Genomic DNA, 16556 nt, shown 5'->3' with positions numbered 1-16556 from the left:
TGGCATGCTTGCATTCATTGGTCAGAACATTGAGTATAGGAATTGGGACATCATTTTACAGCTGTATAAGACATTTGTAAGGTCACATTTGGAGTACTGCATACAATTCTGGTTACCGTGTTGCAGGAAGGACGTTGTTAAACTGGAAAAAGATTTGCAAGGATGTTAACAAAACTGGAAAGTTTCAGTTATAAGGAGAGGCCACATAGACTGGGACTTTTTTACCCTGGAGTATCAGAGACTGAGGGGTGGCCTTACAGTGGTTTATAAAATCACAACGGGCATAAATAGGGTGAATAGACAAGAATTTTTATTCCCAGAGTCGGAGAATCCAAAACTAGAGGACATAGGTTTAAGATGAGAAGGGAAATGCAAGGTTTGTGAAGGTTTGTAGGTCAGGTTGAGGTTTAGGATGTAGGTTTGCTTGCTGAGCTGTAGGTTTGATATCCAGACATTTCATTACCTGGCTAGGTAACATCATCAGTGGCGACCTCCAAGTGAAGCGAAGCTGTTGTTTCTATTTATCTGTTTGTCTTGGATGGGGGTTCCTGGGTTTGTGGTGATGTCATTTCCTGTTCATGTATTCTGATGGCAGAAAACTAGCCATCAGAATACATAAACACCAACTAGCCACAAAAAGATATGACTCTCTCTCACTAGTAACCTCACATATGGATGAGGAGGGACACCATTTCAACTGGAATAACACATCCATCCTAGGACAAGCCAAACAAAGGCACGCACGAGAATTCATAGAAGCATGGTATTCTAACCGGAACTCTATCAACAAACACATCAAGTTAGACTCCATCTACCACCCCCGGAGAAAAGGAACAGGAAGTGACTTCACAGGAAATAACATTACTGCAGGAAATGACATCACCAACCCAAATAAACCCGAACATATAAATAGAAAGCAGGAATTTTCAATATTGCTTCGCCTGAGGCCCATTGAAGATGTTACCTAGTAAGGTAACGGAACGTCTGGAAACGCACCTTGTAGCTCAGCTGTTCTTTCACTGCCACTAAGTAAAAATCCATGAACACCTCCCCTCCCCCGTAATACCACTGCAGGGGTACCTACACGGCAACGACAGCAGCAGTAAAATAAGGTAGCTCACCGTCACCTTCTTATGAATGAATATGGGGATTACGAATGGACAATAAATGCTGGCCTCACCAGCAAAACCCACATCTAAAGAATGGAGAGTTGCTTGGGAGACTGGGCACAGCACGAGGAATTAGGTTCAGGGATTTGTCATTCTGAAAGCAGGGTACTGAATGAATCAGATGGAGGAGGAATAGCTATCTATTAATTGTCAAACTAGTTCACATCCTTCCTTGATACAGACTTTCCACGATGATAGCCAGAGGGCATAGATTTAACATAACCGTGGGGTTGATGAAAGTGAAAACAGTCCCACAGTGAGTTATTATGATTTGGAAGGCTCTATCTGTCAGGGGGTTGGAACCAGACCCTATAGTAACTTCCAAAACAAATTGAGTAACTAGCTGGAAAGGATCTGCTTGCAGTGGTTTGATGTAAGAATGGAGAAGTGGGACAAATTGTTGACAGCTCTTTCAATGAACTGCTGTCGTAAAATGGGGCTAATTGGCCTCCCTTTGGTGCTGTAGAATTCTTTGTTTCTCATCTACTGGCTGTGAGAGTTTTAATTCCGAGGAGGTTACTGTCAAAAGAAGGATTTTGTCTGAATACTACAGCCTTTTTTCTGACATTAGAAAATATAGCAAGCAACCCACAAAGTAGCAAAGACTGTGGGGTCTCCTTACGAGAGTCTGTGCAATTATGCAGCGGCTGTATTTTTATTGAAAGCATGTGTGAAAGTGTACCTTTGGGTTGCAAGAGTTGATTTTTGCAGTATATGAGATTTTTTTTTGCCAGTTTGTTTATTTTAGGATGTTTTTGACCCAGATGTCTGGCAGCAATATTTCCAATTGCTGCGATAAGAATCTGGTCTTGGGACTTCATCTCCTTTTGTGTTATTTTAGACTGAATGAAAAGGATGTGAAACAAGTTTGCTTGCAGCAAACAGGAACTGCCCACACACCTGAGGGCTTCTGAGACCTCTCTACCCACTCAGGCTGTGGGAATAATCTCATTATCTTGCCCTAACATCAACACTCCCTGCGAAAGGAGAGAGTGAGAAAAGATGAACTGTGTAGCATAATAAGAAAGCATCTATTACTGATATAACTGTGTAAAGTTAGTGGCACTCAGATTGCCATTAGAAGGAGGGGGTGGGGACTTGCAGGATTTTGAGCCGGTGATGCTGAAGGAATAACACAAAATTTCCAAGTCAGGATGGTGAGAAGCTACCCACTGAATGTCAAGGAGTGATGGCTAGATATTCCCTTGTTGGATATGATCATTGTCAACAAGCGTTTGTTGCCAAATATGAGCTCAATCTTGTATATTGTCCAACTCTCGCAGCATATGGACACAAGCTGTTTCAGCTTCAAACATACTGTCACCATGAGCCATCTCCAAACACAACTGACACACAGCAGTCAGGGGGCAGCTTGTGTAGGAAAGCATGGAAATCAACAAGTGGGAAACTGCGTTGGATTGCAAAAGAGGAATACAAGGACAGGCATTGTTAGAGTGGCATGAAACAGTGAAAGAAGTGAAGGATTAAAGAATAAATCAGACAAGAGGTAGCTTCAGTCAGTCTCGGGGCTGGGTTTCAGTGGGTCTGGGTGTTTGTTGGCCTGCAGGATGTTTCCACATGTCGGGAAATCTAGAATGAGAGGTCATAGATTTAGGATAAGGGGTAGGAGATCTCAAACAGAGATGAGGAGAAATAACTTCTCTCATACGGACATGAATCTGTGGAATTCATTACCCCAGAGGACAATGGATGCTGGGACATTGAGTAAATTTAAAGAGGAGATAGGCAGATCTTTTCATTAGTCATGGGTTGAAGGGTGATGGAGAGTGGGCAGAAAAGTGGAGTTGAGGCTGAGATGAGATCATCCATAATCATACTGAATGGTCGAGCAGACACAAGGCCCAAATTGCCTACTCATGCTCTTAGTTCTCATGCTCCAATGCAGTCAGTCTGGGATGGTGAAGATTCTATCCAGACCATTGTCCAAACAGAGACCAACTCACATCTGGGGCTTGGTCCAGAATGTTGTCTGTGTGGTCAAGGATTTGGAAGGTCTGGGGTTGGCAACATATGATCTCTGATGGGGGGGAGGGGGGGTAGCTGGAGTGGGGGGTCTTAGTTGATGGTATATCACCAGGGAAACAGGGATGGCAGCCTGGTGAACATGGAATGGAATGAGGTATAATTGGTCATGCTGTGCTGAGGAGGAGACTAGGGGGCTGTTGGTTCTCAGACAGCCAGTGAATCTCACTATTCTGAAAGGATATTAAACTTACAAACATACAAACAAGAAAGTAGAGTAGGCCACTTCGCCTTTCAAACCCGCTGTGCCATTCAATAAGACCATAGCTGATTTTAACCTCAACTCTACATTTCTACGTGGCCTCAACAATCTTTCATCCCCTTAGTATTCAAAAATCCATCTTCCTCTGCCTTAGAAATATTTACAGATTCTGCACCCACTGTCTTTTCACAGCCCTCTGAGAAAGAAATGTATTCTTCATCTCAGACTGAAATGGACAATCACTTATTTTTAAACTATGACAACTAGTTCTAGATTCTTTGACAAGAAGCATTCTTTCTACATTCAGCCAGCCAAATCCCCTCAGGACTCAGGATCTTACACAGAAATATGGAAAATAGGCCAATTGGCTATTTGTGCCTGCTCCATCATTTAATATGGTCATGGCTGATCATCCAAGACAATTCCCAGTTCTCACTTTCTCTCTACACCCTCTTAGCTCTAAGAACTATATCTTAACTCTTCTTTAAAAAAAAATTCAATAATTGGCTGTGAAACTTGAAAGAGTTCAGAAAAGATTTACAAGGATGTAGCCAGGGTTGGAGGATTTGAGCTAGTGGGAGAGGTTGAATAGGCTAGGGCTGTTTTCCCTGGAGCGTCAGAGGCTGAGGGCTGATGTAATAGAGGTTTATAAAATCATGAGGGGCATGGATAGGATAAATAGACAAAGTCTTGTCCCTGGGATTGGGGAGTCCAGAACTGGAGGGTATAGGTTTACAGTGAAAGGGGAAAGATATAAAAGAGACCTAAGGGAACTTTTTCACGCAGAGGGTGGTGTGTGTATGGAATGAGCTGCCAGAGGAAGTGGTGGAGGTTAGTCCAATTGCAACATTTAAAAGACATCTGGATGGGTATATGAATAGGAAGGGTTTGGAGGGATATGGGCCAGGTGCTGGGATGGGACTAGATTGGGTTGGGATATCTGGTCAGCATGGACAAGTTGGACCAAAGTGCTTGTTTCTGTGCTGCACATCTCTATGATTCTATGACACTATGACTTTTCGTGGCAGAGAATTCCACAGATTCACTATTATCTGGGTGAAGACATTTCTCATCTCAGTCCTAAAAGGCCTATCCTATATACTTAGACTGTAACTCTTGGTTCTGGACTTCCTAGTCATCGGGAACATCCCTCCTCTATTTACCCTATCCCATTCTATTAGTTCTCTATAGTTCTCAATGAAATTCCCCTCATTCTTCTAAATGAGTGTATATAGATCAAATTAATTGAGTCTCTTTTCATACATCAATCCTGCCAGTCCAAGTATCAATCTAACAGACATTTGGTGCACTCCCTACATAACCAGAACATCTTTCCTCAGTTAAAACAACCAAAACTGCACACAATACTCCAGGTGTGGTCTCACCAAGGCCCGTACAATTGCAACAAGACGTCCCTGCTTATATGTTTCAATTAAGTCTCCTGTGACTCTTCTAAGCTCTAGAGGACACAGACCAAGTCTGTCCAGCTGCTCCTTATAAAGAAATACGCTCATTCCAAGTATTATTATGGTAAACTTCCAAATGTCTTCCAACAAAGTAACAAACTCTACTGAAGTAAGTACGTCTAGGATGAAAGTTGGAAGAGTTTTTATTTGGGAGCAGAGTTATGTCTGTCATGTTTTGGTCAACTAAGGTGACCCCTTATTAAACCAGGGGTCCAGCAGATGGACAATCAGATATAGCTGACCTTGATGTTACAATGATGGATATCAGCTATACTCAGAGCCCTTCTGGCACAGTATTACTGTCCCTACCACTGGACTGGGAGGCCCAGCTTCAAGTCCTACCTGCTCCAGAGATGTGTAGTAACATCTCTAAACATGTTCGTTAGAAAAACAGGTCAACTGAGCTATAATCAGAGTTCTCCGGGTACTGTGATCGTGACCCTATCTCAGAGCCAGGAGGCCTGAGTTCAAGTTTCTTCTGTTCCAGAGGTGTGCAATAACATCTTCAACAGGTTGATTGGAAAATATTTATCAGCTCCACTCAATGAACCTCATTGCATGAATGTAAATTGCACATTCACCTGATTGTCACCTTAATCTTTCAGGAATGCAGGGAGCAGTGCAGCAAGCGAGGTAGAAGCTGCTGCATTGGATCAAGGCAGAACTACTGCACTTCGAGCATCCTGGCTGGAGACCATTGCCTTAGAAGGGGAAGGATGACAAGTGCTGGGTGTTCAGTGAGGTGGGAGTGTGGGACACATACCACTGCTGTATTCTATATTCAATAATCTTTATTGAGTCAGAAGTGATTCATTTTGCATTATTGTTTGGAATTAAAGCAAAGTTCTTTTTCTCTCTGCTTGTAATGTGAGGCAGAAGGCCAGCTAGGAGACTCTAGGCTCTGTGTTAGTTGTACGTAGCTGTAGCTGTAAAACTGTGGACACTTCCACAGACAGGGGCTGGCAGAGGACTGTGGTATTCTGGGCCATCCTTCCACTAAATAGAAAGCTAATCAGGGAGCACTCATAGTCAGAAAGACTCCCTAGCTCCGCGAGGTCCTATTTCTGAGCCAGGAGCCCTGAGTAGAGAATTGGGATAAAAGGTTCTATTTCGGAATGGCAGCCAGAGACAAGTGGTATTCCACAGGGTTCAGTGTTGGGGCTGCAGCTGTTCACTTTATATATTAATGATATGGATGAAGGGACTGGGGGCATTCTGGCAAAGTTTGCCAATGATGCAAAGTTAGATGGACAGGCATATGGTTCTGAGGAGGTGAGGAGGCTACAGAAAGATTTAGACAGTTTAGGAGAATGGTCCAAGTAATGGTTGATGAAATTCAATGTGAGCAAACGCACTTTGGAAAAAAAGAACACAGGTAAGGACTATTTCCTAAATGGTGAGAAAATTCATAAAGCCAAGGTACAAAGGGATCTGGGAGTACTAGTCCAGGATTCTCTAAAGGTTGATTTGCAGGTTGAGTCCGTGGTTAAGAAAGCAAATGTAATGTCATTTATCTCAAGAGGGTTGGAATATAAAAGCAGCAATATGCTACTGAGACTTTATAAAGCTCTGGTTAGGCTCTATTTAGAATACTGTGTCTAGGTTTGGGCCCCGCACCTCAGGAAGGACATTTTGGCACTGGAGCGTGTCCAGCGGAGATGATTCCAGGATGATCCCTGGAATGGTAGGCCTAACATATGATGAATGGCTAAGAATCCTGGGATTGTATTCATTAGAGTTTAGAAGGCTGAGGGGAGAACTTACACGATAATGCATGGCTTAGAAAGGGTGGACGCTGGGAAGTTGTTTCTGTCAGGCGGGGATACCAGGACCCGTGGGCACAGCCTTAGAATTAGAGGGGGTCAACTTAAAATGGAAATGAGGAGACATTTCTTTAGCCAGAGTGTGTTGGGCTTGTAGAATTCATTGCCACAGTGTGCAGTGGAGGCGGGGACGTTAAATGTCTTCAAGGCAGAGATTGATAAATTCTTAATCTTGCGAGGAATTAAGGGATACGGGGAGAGGGTGAGTAAGTGGCATTGTAATGCCCATTAGCCTTGATTGAATGGTGAATGGACCCGATGGGCCAAATAGCCTTACTTCCACTCCTATGTCTTATGGTCTTATGCTGTTATGGTTTTATCTAATGGCATTAGTCCCATTCTGCTCTGCTATGGCCCCACTATACCATCGTGATGACCATGTATTTTCCATGAGTCAGCTTGCAAGGTCATGAATACTTGCCTTTCCCTGCCAAGGAATGGTTAGAGTCACTTTTCAGGTATGTTTAACCTATTTTATATGTAGAATACCTAACCTGGCCATGGAGGCATAAAGAAGATCTTTGGCTCCTGCCCCCAGGTTGATGCTGGTCACCTCTCAGCATGGCTCTCATGAATTGTTTGTGCGGGGTCTGCAATGTAGCTGCACCGAGCTCATTATCCTGCTGTTGGACCAATGGAACAAAGTCTCCATCCCTGAACACTCCCTCTGCAGTATTGACTACACTCAAAATGCTAGGTCATGGTTTGCTGGGACATGAGAGGGAACACAGAGACATGTATTACAGATACAGCGAGATACTCAATAGTGTTCTGAGGGAAAGGTAGCATCTCAGTGCAATGAGGGAAGATATTACTTAGCTTTCATTTCATCTATGCAGGGACTTAGCAGGAGAACAAAACTATGTGAAATGTTAGAACAATCAAATTGTATACATAATGTTATTTTTCTTTAATGAAGCATCCATGCTATCAATAAGGTTTCAAAGAGATTTCTTCATTTTTTGACTACACTATATCAAGATGCAGATCCACAGCCGGGTTGAGGAGCCCACTGACTGGTACTCCCTGGTTACTACAAACATTTTGACAGGAAACCTCTCTAACCTCAGGACCTAGAATACTCCAGGCTGCTGCAAACATCCTGCACAATTGTGGGTGCCCCTCTCAGTATGGAATACTGCTAGCGATGGGGTCAGCGGCTGGAAGGTATCAAGGTGGGGGTATAGGGTACCTCTGGAGTGCCCACCCTCACCTTGCCATTGGTGCTGATCACCCATGGTTAGTGCAACGGACTGTGGGTCTAAGCACATAACTGGCAACCATTGAGCATTCTGTTGGACGTGGGTCTCTTTGATAGAGACCAACGTGCCATGGAGGCACCAAACACCCTTGTGATGGAGGACCATGGGAGATAGAGGATAAATGGACTAATCCATCTTTCACTCCAGTTCAGGCAAGAACTCTGATTTTCCCTGCTTCATCCCTATCTCTACAGGTTGAGCATTTCAGGGTGGACAAGTGCAGAGGCATGCCTTCTGCATAGAGCTGAGCTGGTACCTGATCTCTGGTAGTGTCTGAATGCCAGATTCTGTGGGCATTTCTTCCTCTGCAATGTGAACATCTGTCAGTGATACGTTCAATAGATTGTGTACCCATATCTGCTCCAGTTTAGTGCTCACCAGGATGACAGTCTCCAGCTTAGAACACAGAACATAGAACATAGAACAATACAGTGCAGAACAGGCCCTTCGGCCCTCAATGTTGCATCAACCTGTGAACTATTCTCAGCCCCTACACTATCCCAAAATCATCCACGTGCTTATCTAAGGATTGTTTAAATCTCCCTAATGTGGCTACGTTGACTACATTAGCAGGTAGGAGAAAGTGAGGACTGCAGATGTTGGAGATCAGAGCTGAAAATGTGTTGCTGGAAAAGTGCAGCAGGTCAGGCAGCATCCAAGGAGCAGGAGAGTCGACGTTTCGGGCATGAGCCCTTCTTCAGGAACATAGTAGGTAGTCCATTCCATGTCCTTACCATTCTCTGAATAGAGAACCTGCCTCTGACATCTGTCTTAAATCTATCACCCCTCAATTTGTTGTTATACCCCCTCGTACATGCTGAAGTAATCATCCTAGGATTAATGCCTCATTGATGGAACCTCTGAGATATCACAGGCTTCATCCTTGGAGGTGCTAATGCTGAATAGCCTCTGGGGACTCCTCCATTTGCTGTTGTTGACTGCTCAAACCTGTGGAAGAGATGAGGGAAGATTTGTTGGTGAAGGATCACAACCTCTCATGCAAACGATTATGTGGGAGTGGTTGCATTTCTGAGACGGGTGCCAATAATGTTGCTCATTGGCTTCTCCCAGTTTGATTTCCCCATTGGTTCAGATCTAGTCTTTGTCCTCATCCATCAGCTGGGCCACATCCCCCTTAATTTCAGTGAAACTCTGAAGATCAGGATGACCTCTGCCATCAGGGCCCACTCTTTGTGATTGTGGCCAGCTTGTCTCACAATGAGAGAAACAGAATGGTTATGAGATGCAAATGGTGCAGGGCCTAACCCTAACCTTAACCCTAACCCTGCCAGCTCATGATCTTCCACCCTTAGTAAATGACTTGCAAGTGTTGGGCCAGGGATGTGTTACAAGTTTGGCAATGTAAGTTGGTGCAAGCCCTTCAGTGCATGTGATGGTGAGGTTAGCATGGCCGTGTGAGATGCTGTACACTGGCAGAGTTAGACTGAGTCATAACCCTAATGGGGTGAGGTTGCACAGAGAAAATGGTGGCACCTACCATAACGAAACACAGGGGATCATTCATTCTCTTCCTGCACTGTACCCTGCTGCACTGATGCCTATTAGAGGCACTGACCTCAATCGCAATGTGAGTCTCGACCCACCTGGGTCCGATGGGGGAACTTGTTCCTCCCTCCGGGGAGAAGGACCTGAACAACCTGGATCAAATGTTCCTATCAGTATCATTAAAGCGACAGCCACCTTTTGCCACATATCCTCAATTGGAGGCAAATGGTTGGAAATGGGAGTGGGCCATTAGTGATGCTCCAGGCTTACAGCAAGTGAGGAAGTACCTGGGTGCTCTTTAAGTATGGCACCACAATCTTCAACCCTGGAGAGTGCCAGCAGGGGGCAAGAAACTCTTCCTGCCAGCCATTTGTGATTCACTGCTTAAGTTGCTGTAGGACCTATCTGCAATAACAAATAAGCTGGAGAGTGGATGATGGTGTGACGAGACTTATCAAGTGTCATGCCATCGTAATACGATCTAAGATACCCATTGCCATATTTTACTCTTAAGTCTGGGTCCATGTTTAAAATCAATGTTCCTTAATGTTCTTTAACTCTAGACTGTTCAGCCTAGCGTGAGGGATTGAATTTTAGGCTTTAACATTAAACCATCCCTTTCCTGATCAGGTTTGGGTGTTTAGCAGCAAAATAAAATACAAAACAAGTATCCATCTTGTGCACTTGGCGTTTGGTTATTAAGATTAACATAGAAAAGATTTAACAATTACATCAGAAAATTTGTATAGGTAAAGGCAGTGTGGACTGTTTGAACACATGGTGATAATATTGCAAATGAAAATAAGGAAGTTTTGTTGTCTTGCTGGTAGTCTTGTTGAATAAATATTTCCTGTCAGTTTGGATATCACAGGAAAGGGATGATAAATGTGAGATTCCAGGGAAATTGATGATGAGTCAACAACTGGAACTTACTGAATCTGATGTAACCAAACAAACAATATTTGAAACAAATAATGTCATTAAAAAACACTGACTGATACCTCAGGCTGAACTTTATATTTATTTAGCTAAGTGCGAGCTGTGCTGAGATATTTTGGATGGGTTATTTTTATTTGCAGGGTCAACTCATTTTTTCTGTGTATCTTACTAAACTCATTAAACGTCTACCCCACCACTATGGCATCTGACTGTCTGTTTTCTGTCCCATCTGACCATACATCATTTTCTCAGAACACCAAAAGGAAACCAAACCAAGCCCAAAGGGGCTGATGTCCACCCCACATAATACAGTGTAAATGTTGGTGTGATGAGGGACCACTATCTTATAGTCTATGAAGGTCTGCTGCACCCAGCTCCAATCTACTAGGTCAGTCAGCTCCTGCCTAGCTTGTGGCACCCAATGTAACTTGGCTCTTGTCATGGGCAATGAGATTGCTCCTGCGACCCCCTCCCCACCCACCCCCCACCCCCACCACCACTACCCCCACCACCACTACCACCACCACCACTTCCTCAACATCTAATGTATCACCTTGTTGCCTTCTCCAGTTGTGCAAAGCATAGCACAACAGAATGATACTGTCCAGACTATACTGAAGGCTCACCTGCAGTCCTATCCAAGCAGTATTTTTAGCAGCCTCACCACCTGCTCCACACAGCCCTGGTCGGGGCACAGGCAGCATGGGGTCTGTGTCTGCATCAGTCTGTGGTTTGCTCAATTGTATTATGAGACATGGTCACAACGGGTATCCCTTACCCCAGTAACCAGCTTTGTAAGGCCCCAAGCAGATAGACAAGAGTGCTCCAGGATGTAGAAATGGTGGCAGCTGCCAGTGAAGCCGGCATACACCTCCAAGAAATGGGAACAGAATCACAGACCACCTGATTGTAAATGAAATGGAACCTCTTCCTGGTGATGAATGCCACAGTGGTGTGATACTGCTCTGTCAGTGCCACATGGGTACAGTCACCGGCATCCTGCACCTGGGAGACAGCTACGTTCCTGAATCCTCCTGCCCATGCTGCAGCATTGACCTCCTACTCCTGTGGCCCTCAGGGCCTGCTCAAGCATCTGATACACTTAAATCATGCTGTCCCAGGACATGCAGAATCTATATTTACATGTCACATCTTAATGGCCAGGAAATGGAGTCTGAGCCAGAATACTATGGGTCTCCTATACACTCCATGCAACCTGAGGGGCACTGCAGCTGTGACCTCTCCGTATGCTGGATGCTTCTCGTTCTCCACAATGGCTTGCTCCTACTCCTGGGTTTGTCCTCAGTATTGGTCCTCTCCCATCTACCTTCACCATGTCAGGAACACAACCACAATGGTCAACATCCCATCAACAGCCGAACACAGGACCCTCAATGGGAATGTCCTAAATTGGAAACACAAGGAGCGAGAGATTCTTAGGTTTCAAAGGAGTCTTTAGTGGGAGGAAGTTAAGATATAGATGATTTCACTGAATGGCAGATCAGGCTAAAGGGGCTGAATGGTCTACTCCTAACCCTATATTTCCAATAATGTGAGTAAATTAGCACCCATCATGCAACTAGCTTTATTGTAATCTTGCTGTGTGCACTCACTCATGTAGATGAAATCAAGACAATGACTAAGTATTGAATAAGTAAATATGGACTGAGCTGGACTGGGGTTTCATAGGGCAACACTGGCCTTGACCACAGCCAAAACGTCAGGGCTTATACGCACCTCACATACTGTGAAAATCCTGTGTGAATTTTATGCTGATCAGGCCATTAACTGCCTTTAGTCAGGGCTTCCACCATTTTTAAGGAAGTATATTCTGCCCTCCCGCTGCCCAATCTGGCAGCCAATCAGAAGGCTATCACCAATTCAGACCCACTAGCACCACAACATGTGGTGGCCATTGCTGATACTACAGAAGGTTCCAGAGCAGCAGCATGGGCAAGGCTTGGACTGATGTAATTGGATGCAGAATCATCAGGGCAAATCACACAGACCCCAGCAAGTAAATGCGACAAGCATCCTTAGCTCATGCCAATATTAAATCACATGAACCTAGTCAACAACCTGAAGTCACCACATAGACAAATGTAATTCGATTCTTCCAATGTGAAAATTGCAGATATTAAGCAAGGCTCCTTACACACCCATGACCACTTCCATCTAGGAGGAGAAGAGTAACAGAAACATGGCAGTACCACCGCCTTCGAGAACTCCTCCAAGACACTCACCATCCTGACATGGAAATATATCGCCATTCCTTCAGCATCACTGGGTCGAAATCCCAAATATGTATCAAAAATATTTATAGGGATTCCTGTGGTGCAGTAACAGTGTCCCTATCTCTGAGCTGGGTCGTTTGGTTTCAAGACCCATCTGTCTCAGAGGTATCTAATCACACCTTTGAATAAGTTGATACAAAATATCTGAAGAGAGATTAGTGGCAGCACCATACCCTGACAATTCACTGCCAGCGATGGTTCTACATACAACAGTAACCATCTGCAGATTATTGCATGTTATTTTAACTGAACAGTTGACATTAAGAAAAATTAACGGTAATTGGGACAAGGAATCTGATAACCTTTACAAGCTCGTCATAACAATTTAAAAGCAGAACAATGGATTAAATATTTCAGTAACTCCTCATTTTCCTGTTCTGTTTAAGTTCTGTCAGCATACTGAAAACAACATTGTTGAATCAGAGTTCTGTTACAACCAACACATTGTGCACCAAAAAAAGTCTCAGATTTGACTGGAATGGATTATACATCATTCAGCAGTGAAACAGGTCACTTGTGACTGTATACATTAATGACTAACAGTACTGTCTGCTGATTTATATGACCAAGCTGCACCTGCTCAAACAATTAAGTGATAAATCATGACAAACCTTCAAAGCTGGGACAGAACCACTCCTTTACCCAATGTTGATTGCTAAATGTATAACCCCTTGGATGCAACCAACCAGCGCGCATCCAAGCATCAGAATCAAAGCTATGAGGCACTGTGCCCTGAAAGTGTGCAGCCAACAGAAAAAATATTTCTGCAAAATCAAACAATAAGGTTGCAAGGAGAAGGATTTAGAAGCTGGGGGCTTGCAGAGATAGCTAGTAGCTTGAAACAACTAAAGTTAACAAGCACAGGAAGAGCTGATCACTATTGGAAACAAGTTTCAAAAGTGCACTAAGCACCTAGAAGTTAGTGGGACAAATTCTCCCCAAAGAGAAGCAGAACAGCAACTTCAGGACCTGCTGAAACAACATGAGTAACAGATGTTAACAATTTCCTCAGCAAACCTGGAAAGGAGACACACTTGGGGCACATAATCTAAAATGGACTAAAAAATCACAAGGCAAATTATTACAATGGGAATAGACTTCCATATATAGGAAAACATGATTGTGCAGGTTGACTTGAGAATGCCAAAAAATAAATCCTGCACAAAATCACACAAATTGTAAATCTTTTTTATGTGCTAATGATATCAAAGAAAGCATGAACAATTAAATAGCAGCCTATTTTACCAGAACAACTGCCAAGTTGGCAATCTAATAGTGAAAACAAAGAGTTTAGCTTCAATGATTTATGGGCTTGGATCCTACAGTGACCTCCCCAATACCCTTCAGGATTTGAATTTGTGGGGTGACTAGGACGTATTTCATTTTTATGGGAACCAGGGGCTTGTTCCATGATGGGTCTATCCTGTAAGAATCCCTGTCCTATCCTATTAAAAGCTCCAATTCCTATGCAAAAAGGTAGATCATAAATTTTCATCAGAGACAATATACCCACCTTTAGCCAACTGCCAATTTGTCTTTTGTAATCCATTAGGTCTCATCTCACTACCTCTGATGTTATGGGCCCTGGGAAATACGGTGGCACAGTGGTTAGCACTGCTGCCTCACAGCGCCAGAGGCCCAGGTTCAATTCCTGCCTCAGGCAACTGTCTGTGTGGAGTTTGCACATTCTCCCCGTGTCTGCATGGGTTTCCTCCCACAGTCCAAAAATGTGCAGGTTCAGTGAATTGGCCATGCTAAATTGTCCGTAGTGTTAGGTGAAGGAGTAAAGGTAGGGGAATGAGTCTGGGTGGGTGGCGGGTCAGTATAGACTTGTTGGGCCAAAGGGCCTGTTTCCACACTGTAAGTAATCTAATCTAATTGCTCAATAAATTAGTTTTCAACACGCACACAACTCAATGAGAGGGAGAGGGATGAGCTTTTTCTGCCTCCATCTGGAAAAGTCAATTGGAAAGTATGGAAACTTATTTAGTGGGAAGTCTCACTTTCTTTGGATAGTGATGCCGCATGTGAGTTCCCACAAGCACAAAATGATCTAGTATAGATTAGGATATCCAACTAAGAAGAGGGTCTTGAGTAAATCATCTGAAGTTTGTTGCATTGTTGCACTACTTACAGATTATAAGAATATGACTATCACTAGTCTGTTAGAGTTTTAAATGATTTATTCATGGGATAGGGTTACCACTGGCTTTGCCAGCATTTATTGCCCATCCCTAGTGTCTGTGAGAAGCTGCCTTCTTGAACCACTGCAATCCATGTAGGTTGACCCACAGGGAAGTTCAGGATTTTGAACCAGTGATAGTGGAGGAATAACAATATATTTCCAAGTCAGGATGGTGAATGACAGAGAGAGTAACAAGCCCACGTATCTGCTTGTCCTTCTACAAGGTGGCATTTATTAATTTGTAAGGTGCTTGTTTAATTCTCGCAGAGCATTGTACAAATGGTACACACTGTTGCTATTGAATATTAGTTGTTAAGGAAGTGAATCACAGAATCATAGCAGGATTATGACACTGAGGGAGGCTATTTGGGCCATTGTGCCCGCACCAAAATGTCTGTAAATGTGATTTCAATTAAAATCAGGCAGCTTCGTCCTGAATGGTGTCAAGGTACTTGAGAGTTGGTGGAGCTGCACCCACCAGGCAAGTGTGGCATATTCCATCACATTCCTGACTTGCATCTTGTAAATAGTGAACATGCTTAATGGAGTCAGGAGGTGAGTGACTTGCTGCATTATTTCTAATCTCTCAAGTGCTTTTGTAGCTACTGTATTAATGTGGCGAGTCTGGTTCAATTTCTAGTCAATGGTAACTCCAAAACTGTTGATAATGGTAATGCCATTAAATATCTAAATCCTGTTTTTAGATGATTATTGCCTGGCACTTCTGTAGCATGAATGTTACTTTGTCGGCGTCAACCCAAATTAGGGTATTTTCCAGGCTTTGTTGCATTTGGCCTGGACTGCTTCAGTATCTGAGGAATTAGGATGGTGCTGAATATTGTGCAGCTGTCAGCGATCATCCTACTTTTGAACGCATGATGGAAGGAAGGTCATTGATAAAGCAGCTAAAGATACTTTGACCTAGGTCACTACCCTGAGGAGCCCCTGCAAAGATGTCCTGTAGCTGAGATGACTGATCTCCAGGCACCACATACAAGGTAGCAAGAATGGCTTCAACCAGTCAAGAGTTTTATCCAATGACTCCAGTTTTGCTATAACTACTTGATGCAAATATTCTGTTTTGTTGCATTAAGTTAAATGTGGCCTCATTGTCAAGGGCAATCATTTTCACCTTACCTTGAGTATTCAGTTCTTCTGTCCATTTTTAACCAAGGATGTAGTGATGTCAGGAACTGAGTGGCCCTGGAGGAACCTGAATTGAGCATCAATGAATAGATTATTGATGAGCAAGTGTTACCTGATAGCACTGTTGATGACCTGTTACCTGATAGCACTGTTGATGACCTCTTCCATCACTTTACTGGTGATTGAGAGTAGAATGTTGGGTGTGATAATTGGTCTTGGTGGATTTGTCCTGCTTTGCATGTGCAAGAGACACCTGAGCAATTCTCCACCTTGTTGGCTAGATGCCAGTGATGTAACTGTACTAGAACAGATTAGCTAGAGGTGCTTAAATTCCAGAGCACACATTCTCAGTACAATTGCCAAAGTCTTGTCAGGGCTCATGGCCTTGGCAGTGTTCAATGTCTTGATATCAAGTGGAATAAATTGAATTGGCTGAAGCCTAGCATCTTTGATGCTGGAGACCTCAGGAGGAGGCCAAGATGAATCATTCATTTGGCATTTTTGGCTGAAAACTGTTGCAA

This window comes from Hemiscyllium ocellatum, chromosome 22, assembly GCF_020745735.1.
Source record: "Hemiscyllium ocellatum isolate sHemOce1 chromosome 22, sHemOce1.pat.X.cur, whole genome shotgun sequence".
NCBI classification, from domain to species: Eukaryota; Metazoa; Chordata; class Chondrichthyes; order Orectolobiformes; family Hemiscylliidae; genus Hemiscyllium; species Hemiscyllium ocellatum.
The sequence above is the reverse complement of the archived record's forward strand: the minus strand, read 5'-3'. Positions refer to the sequence as shown.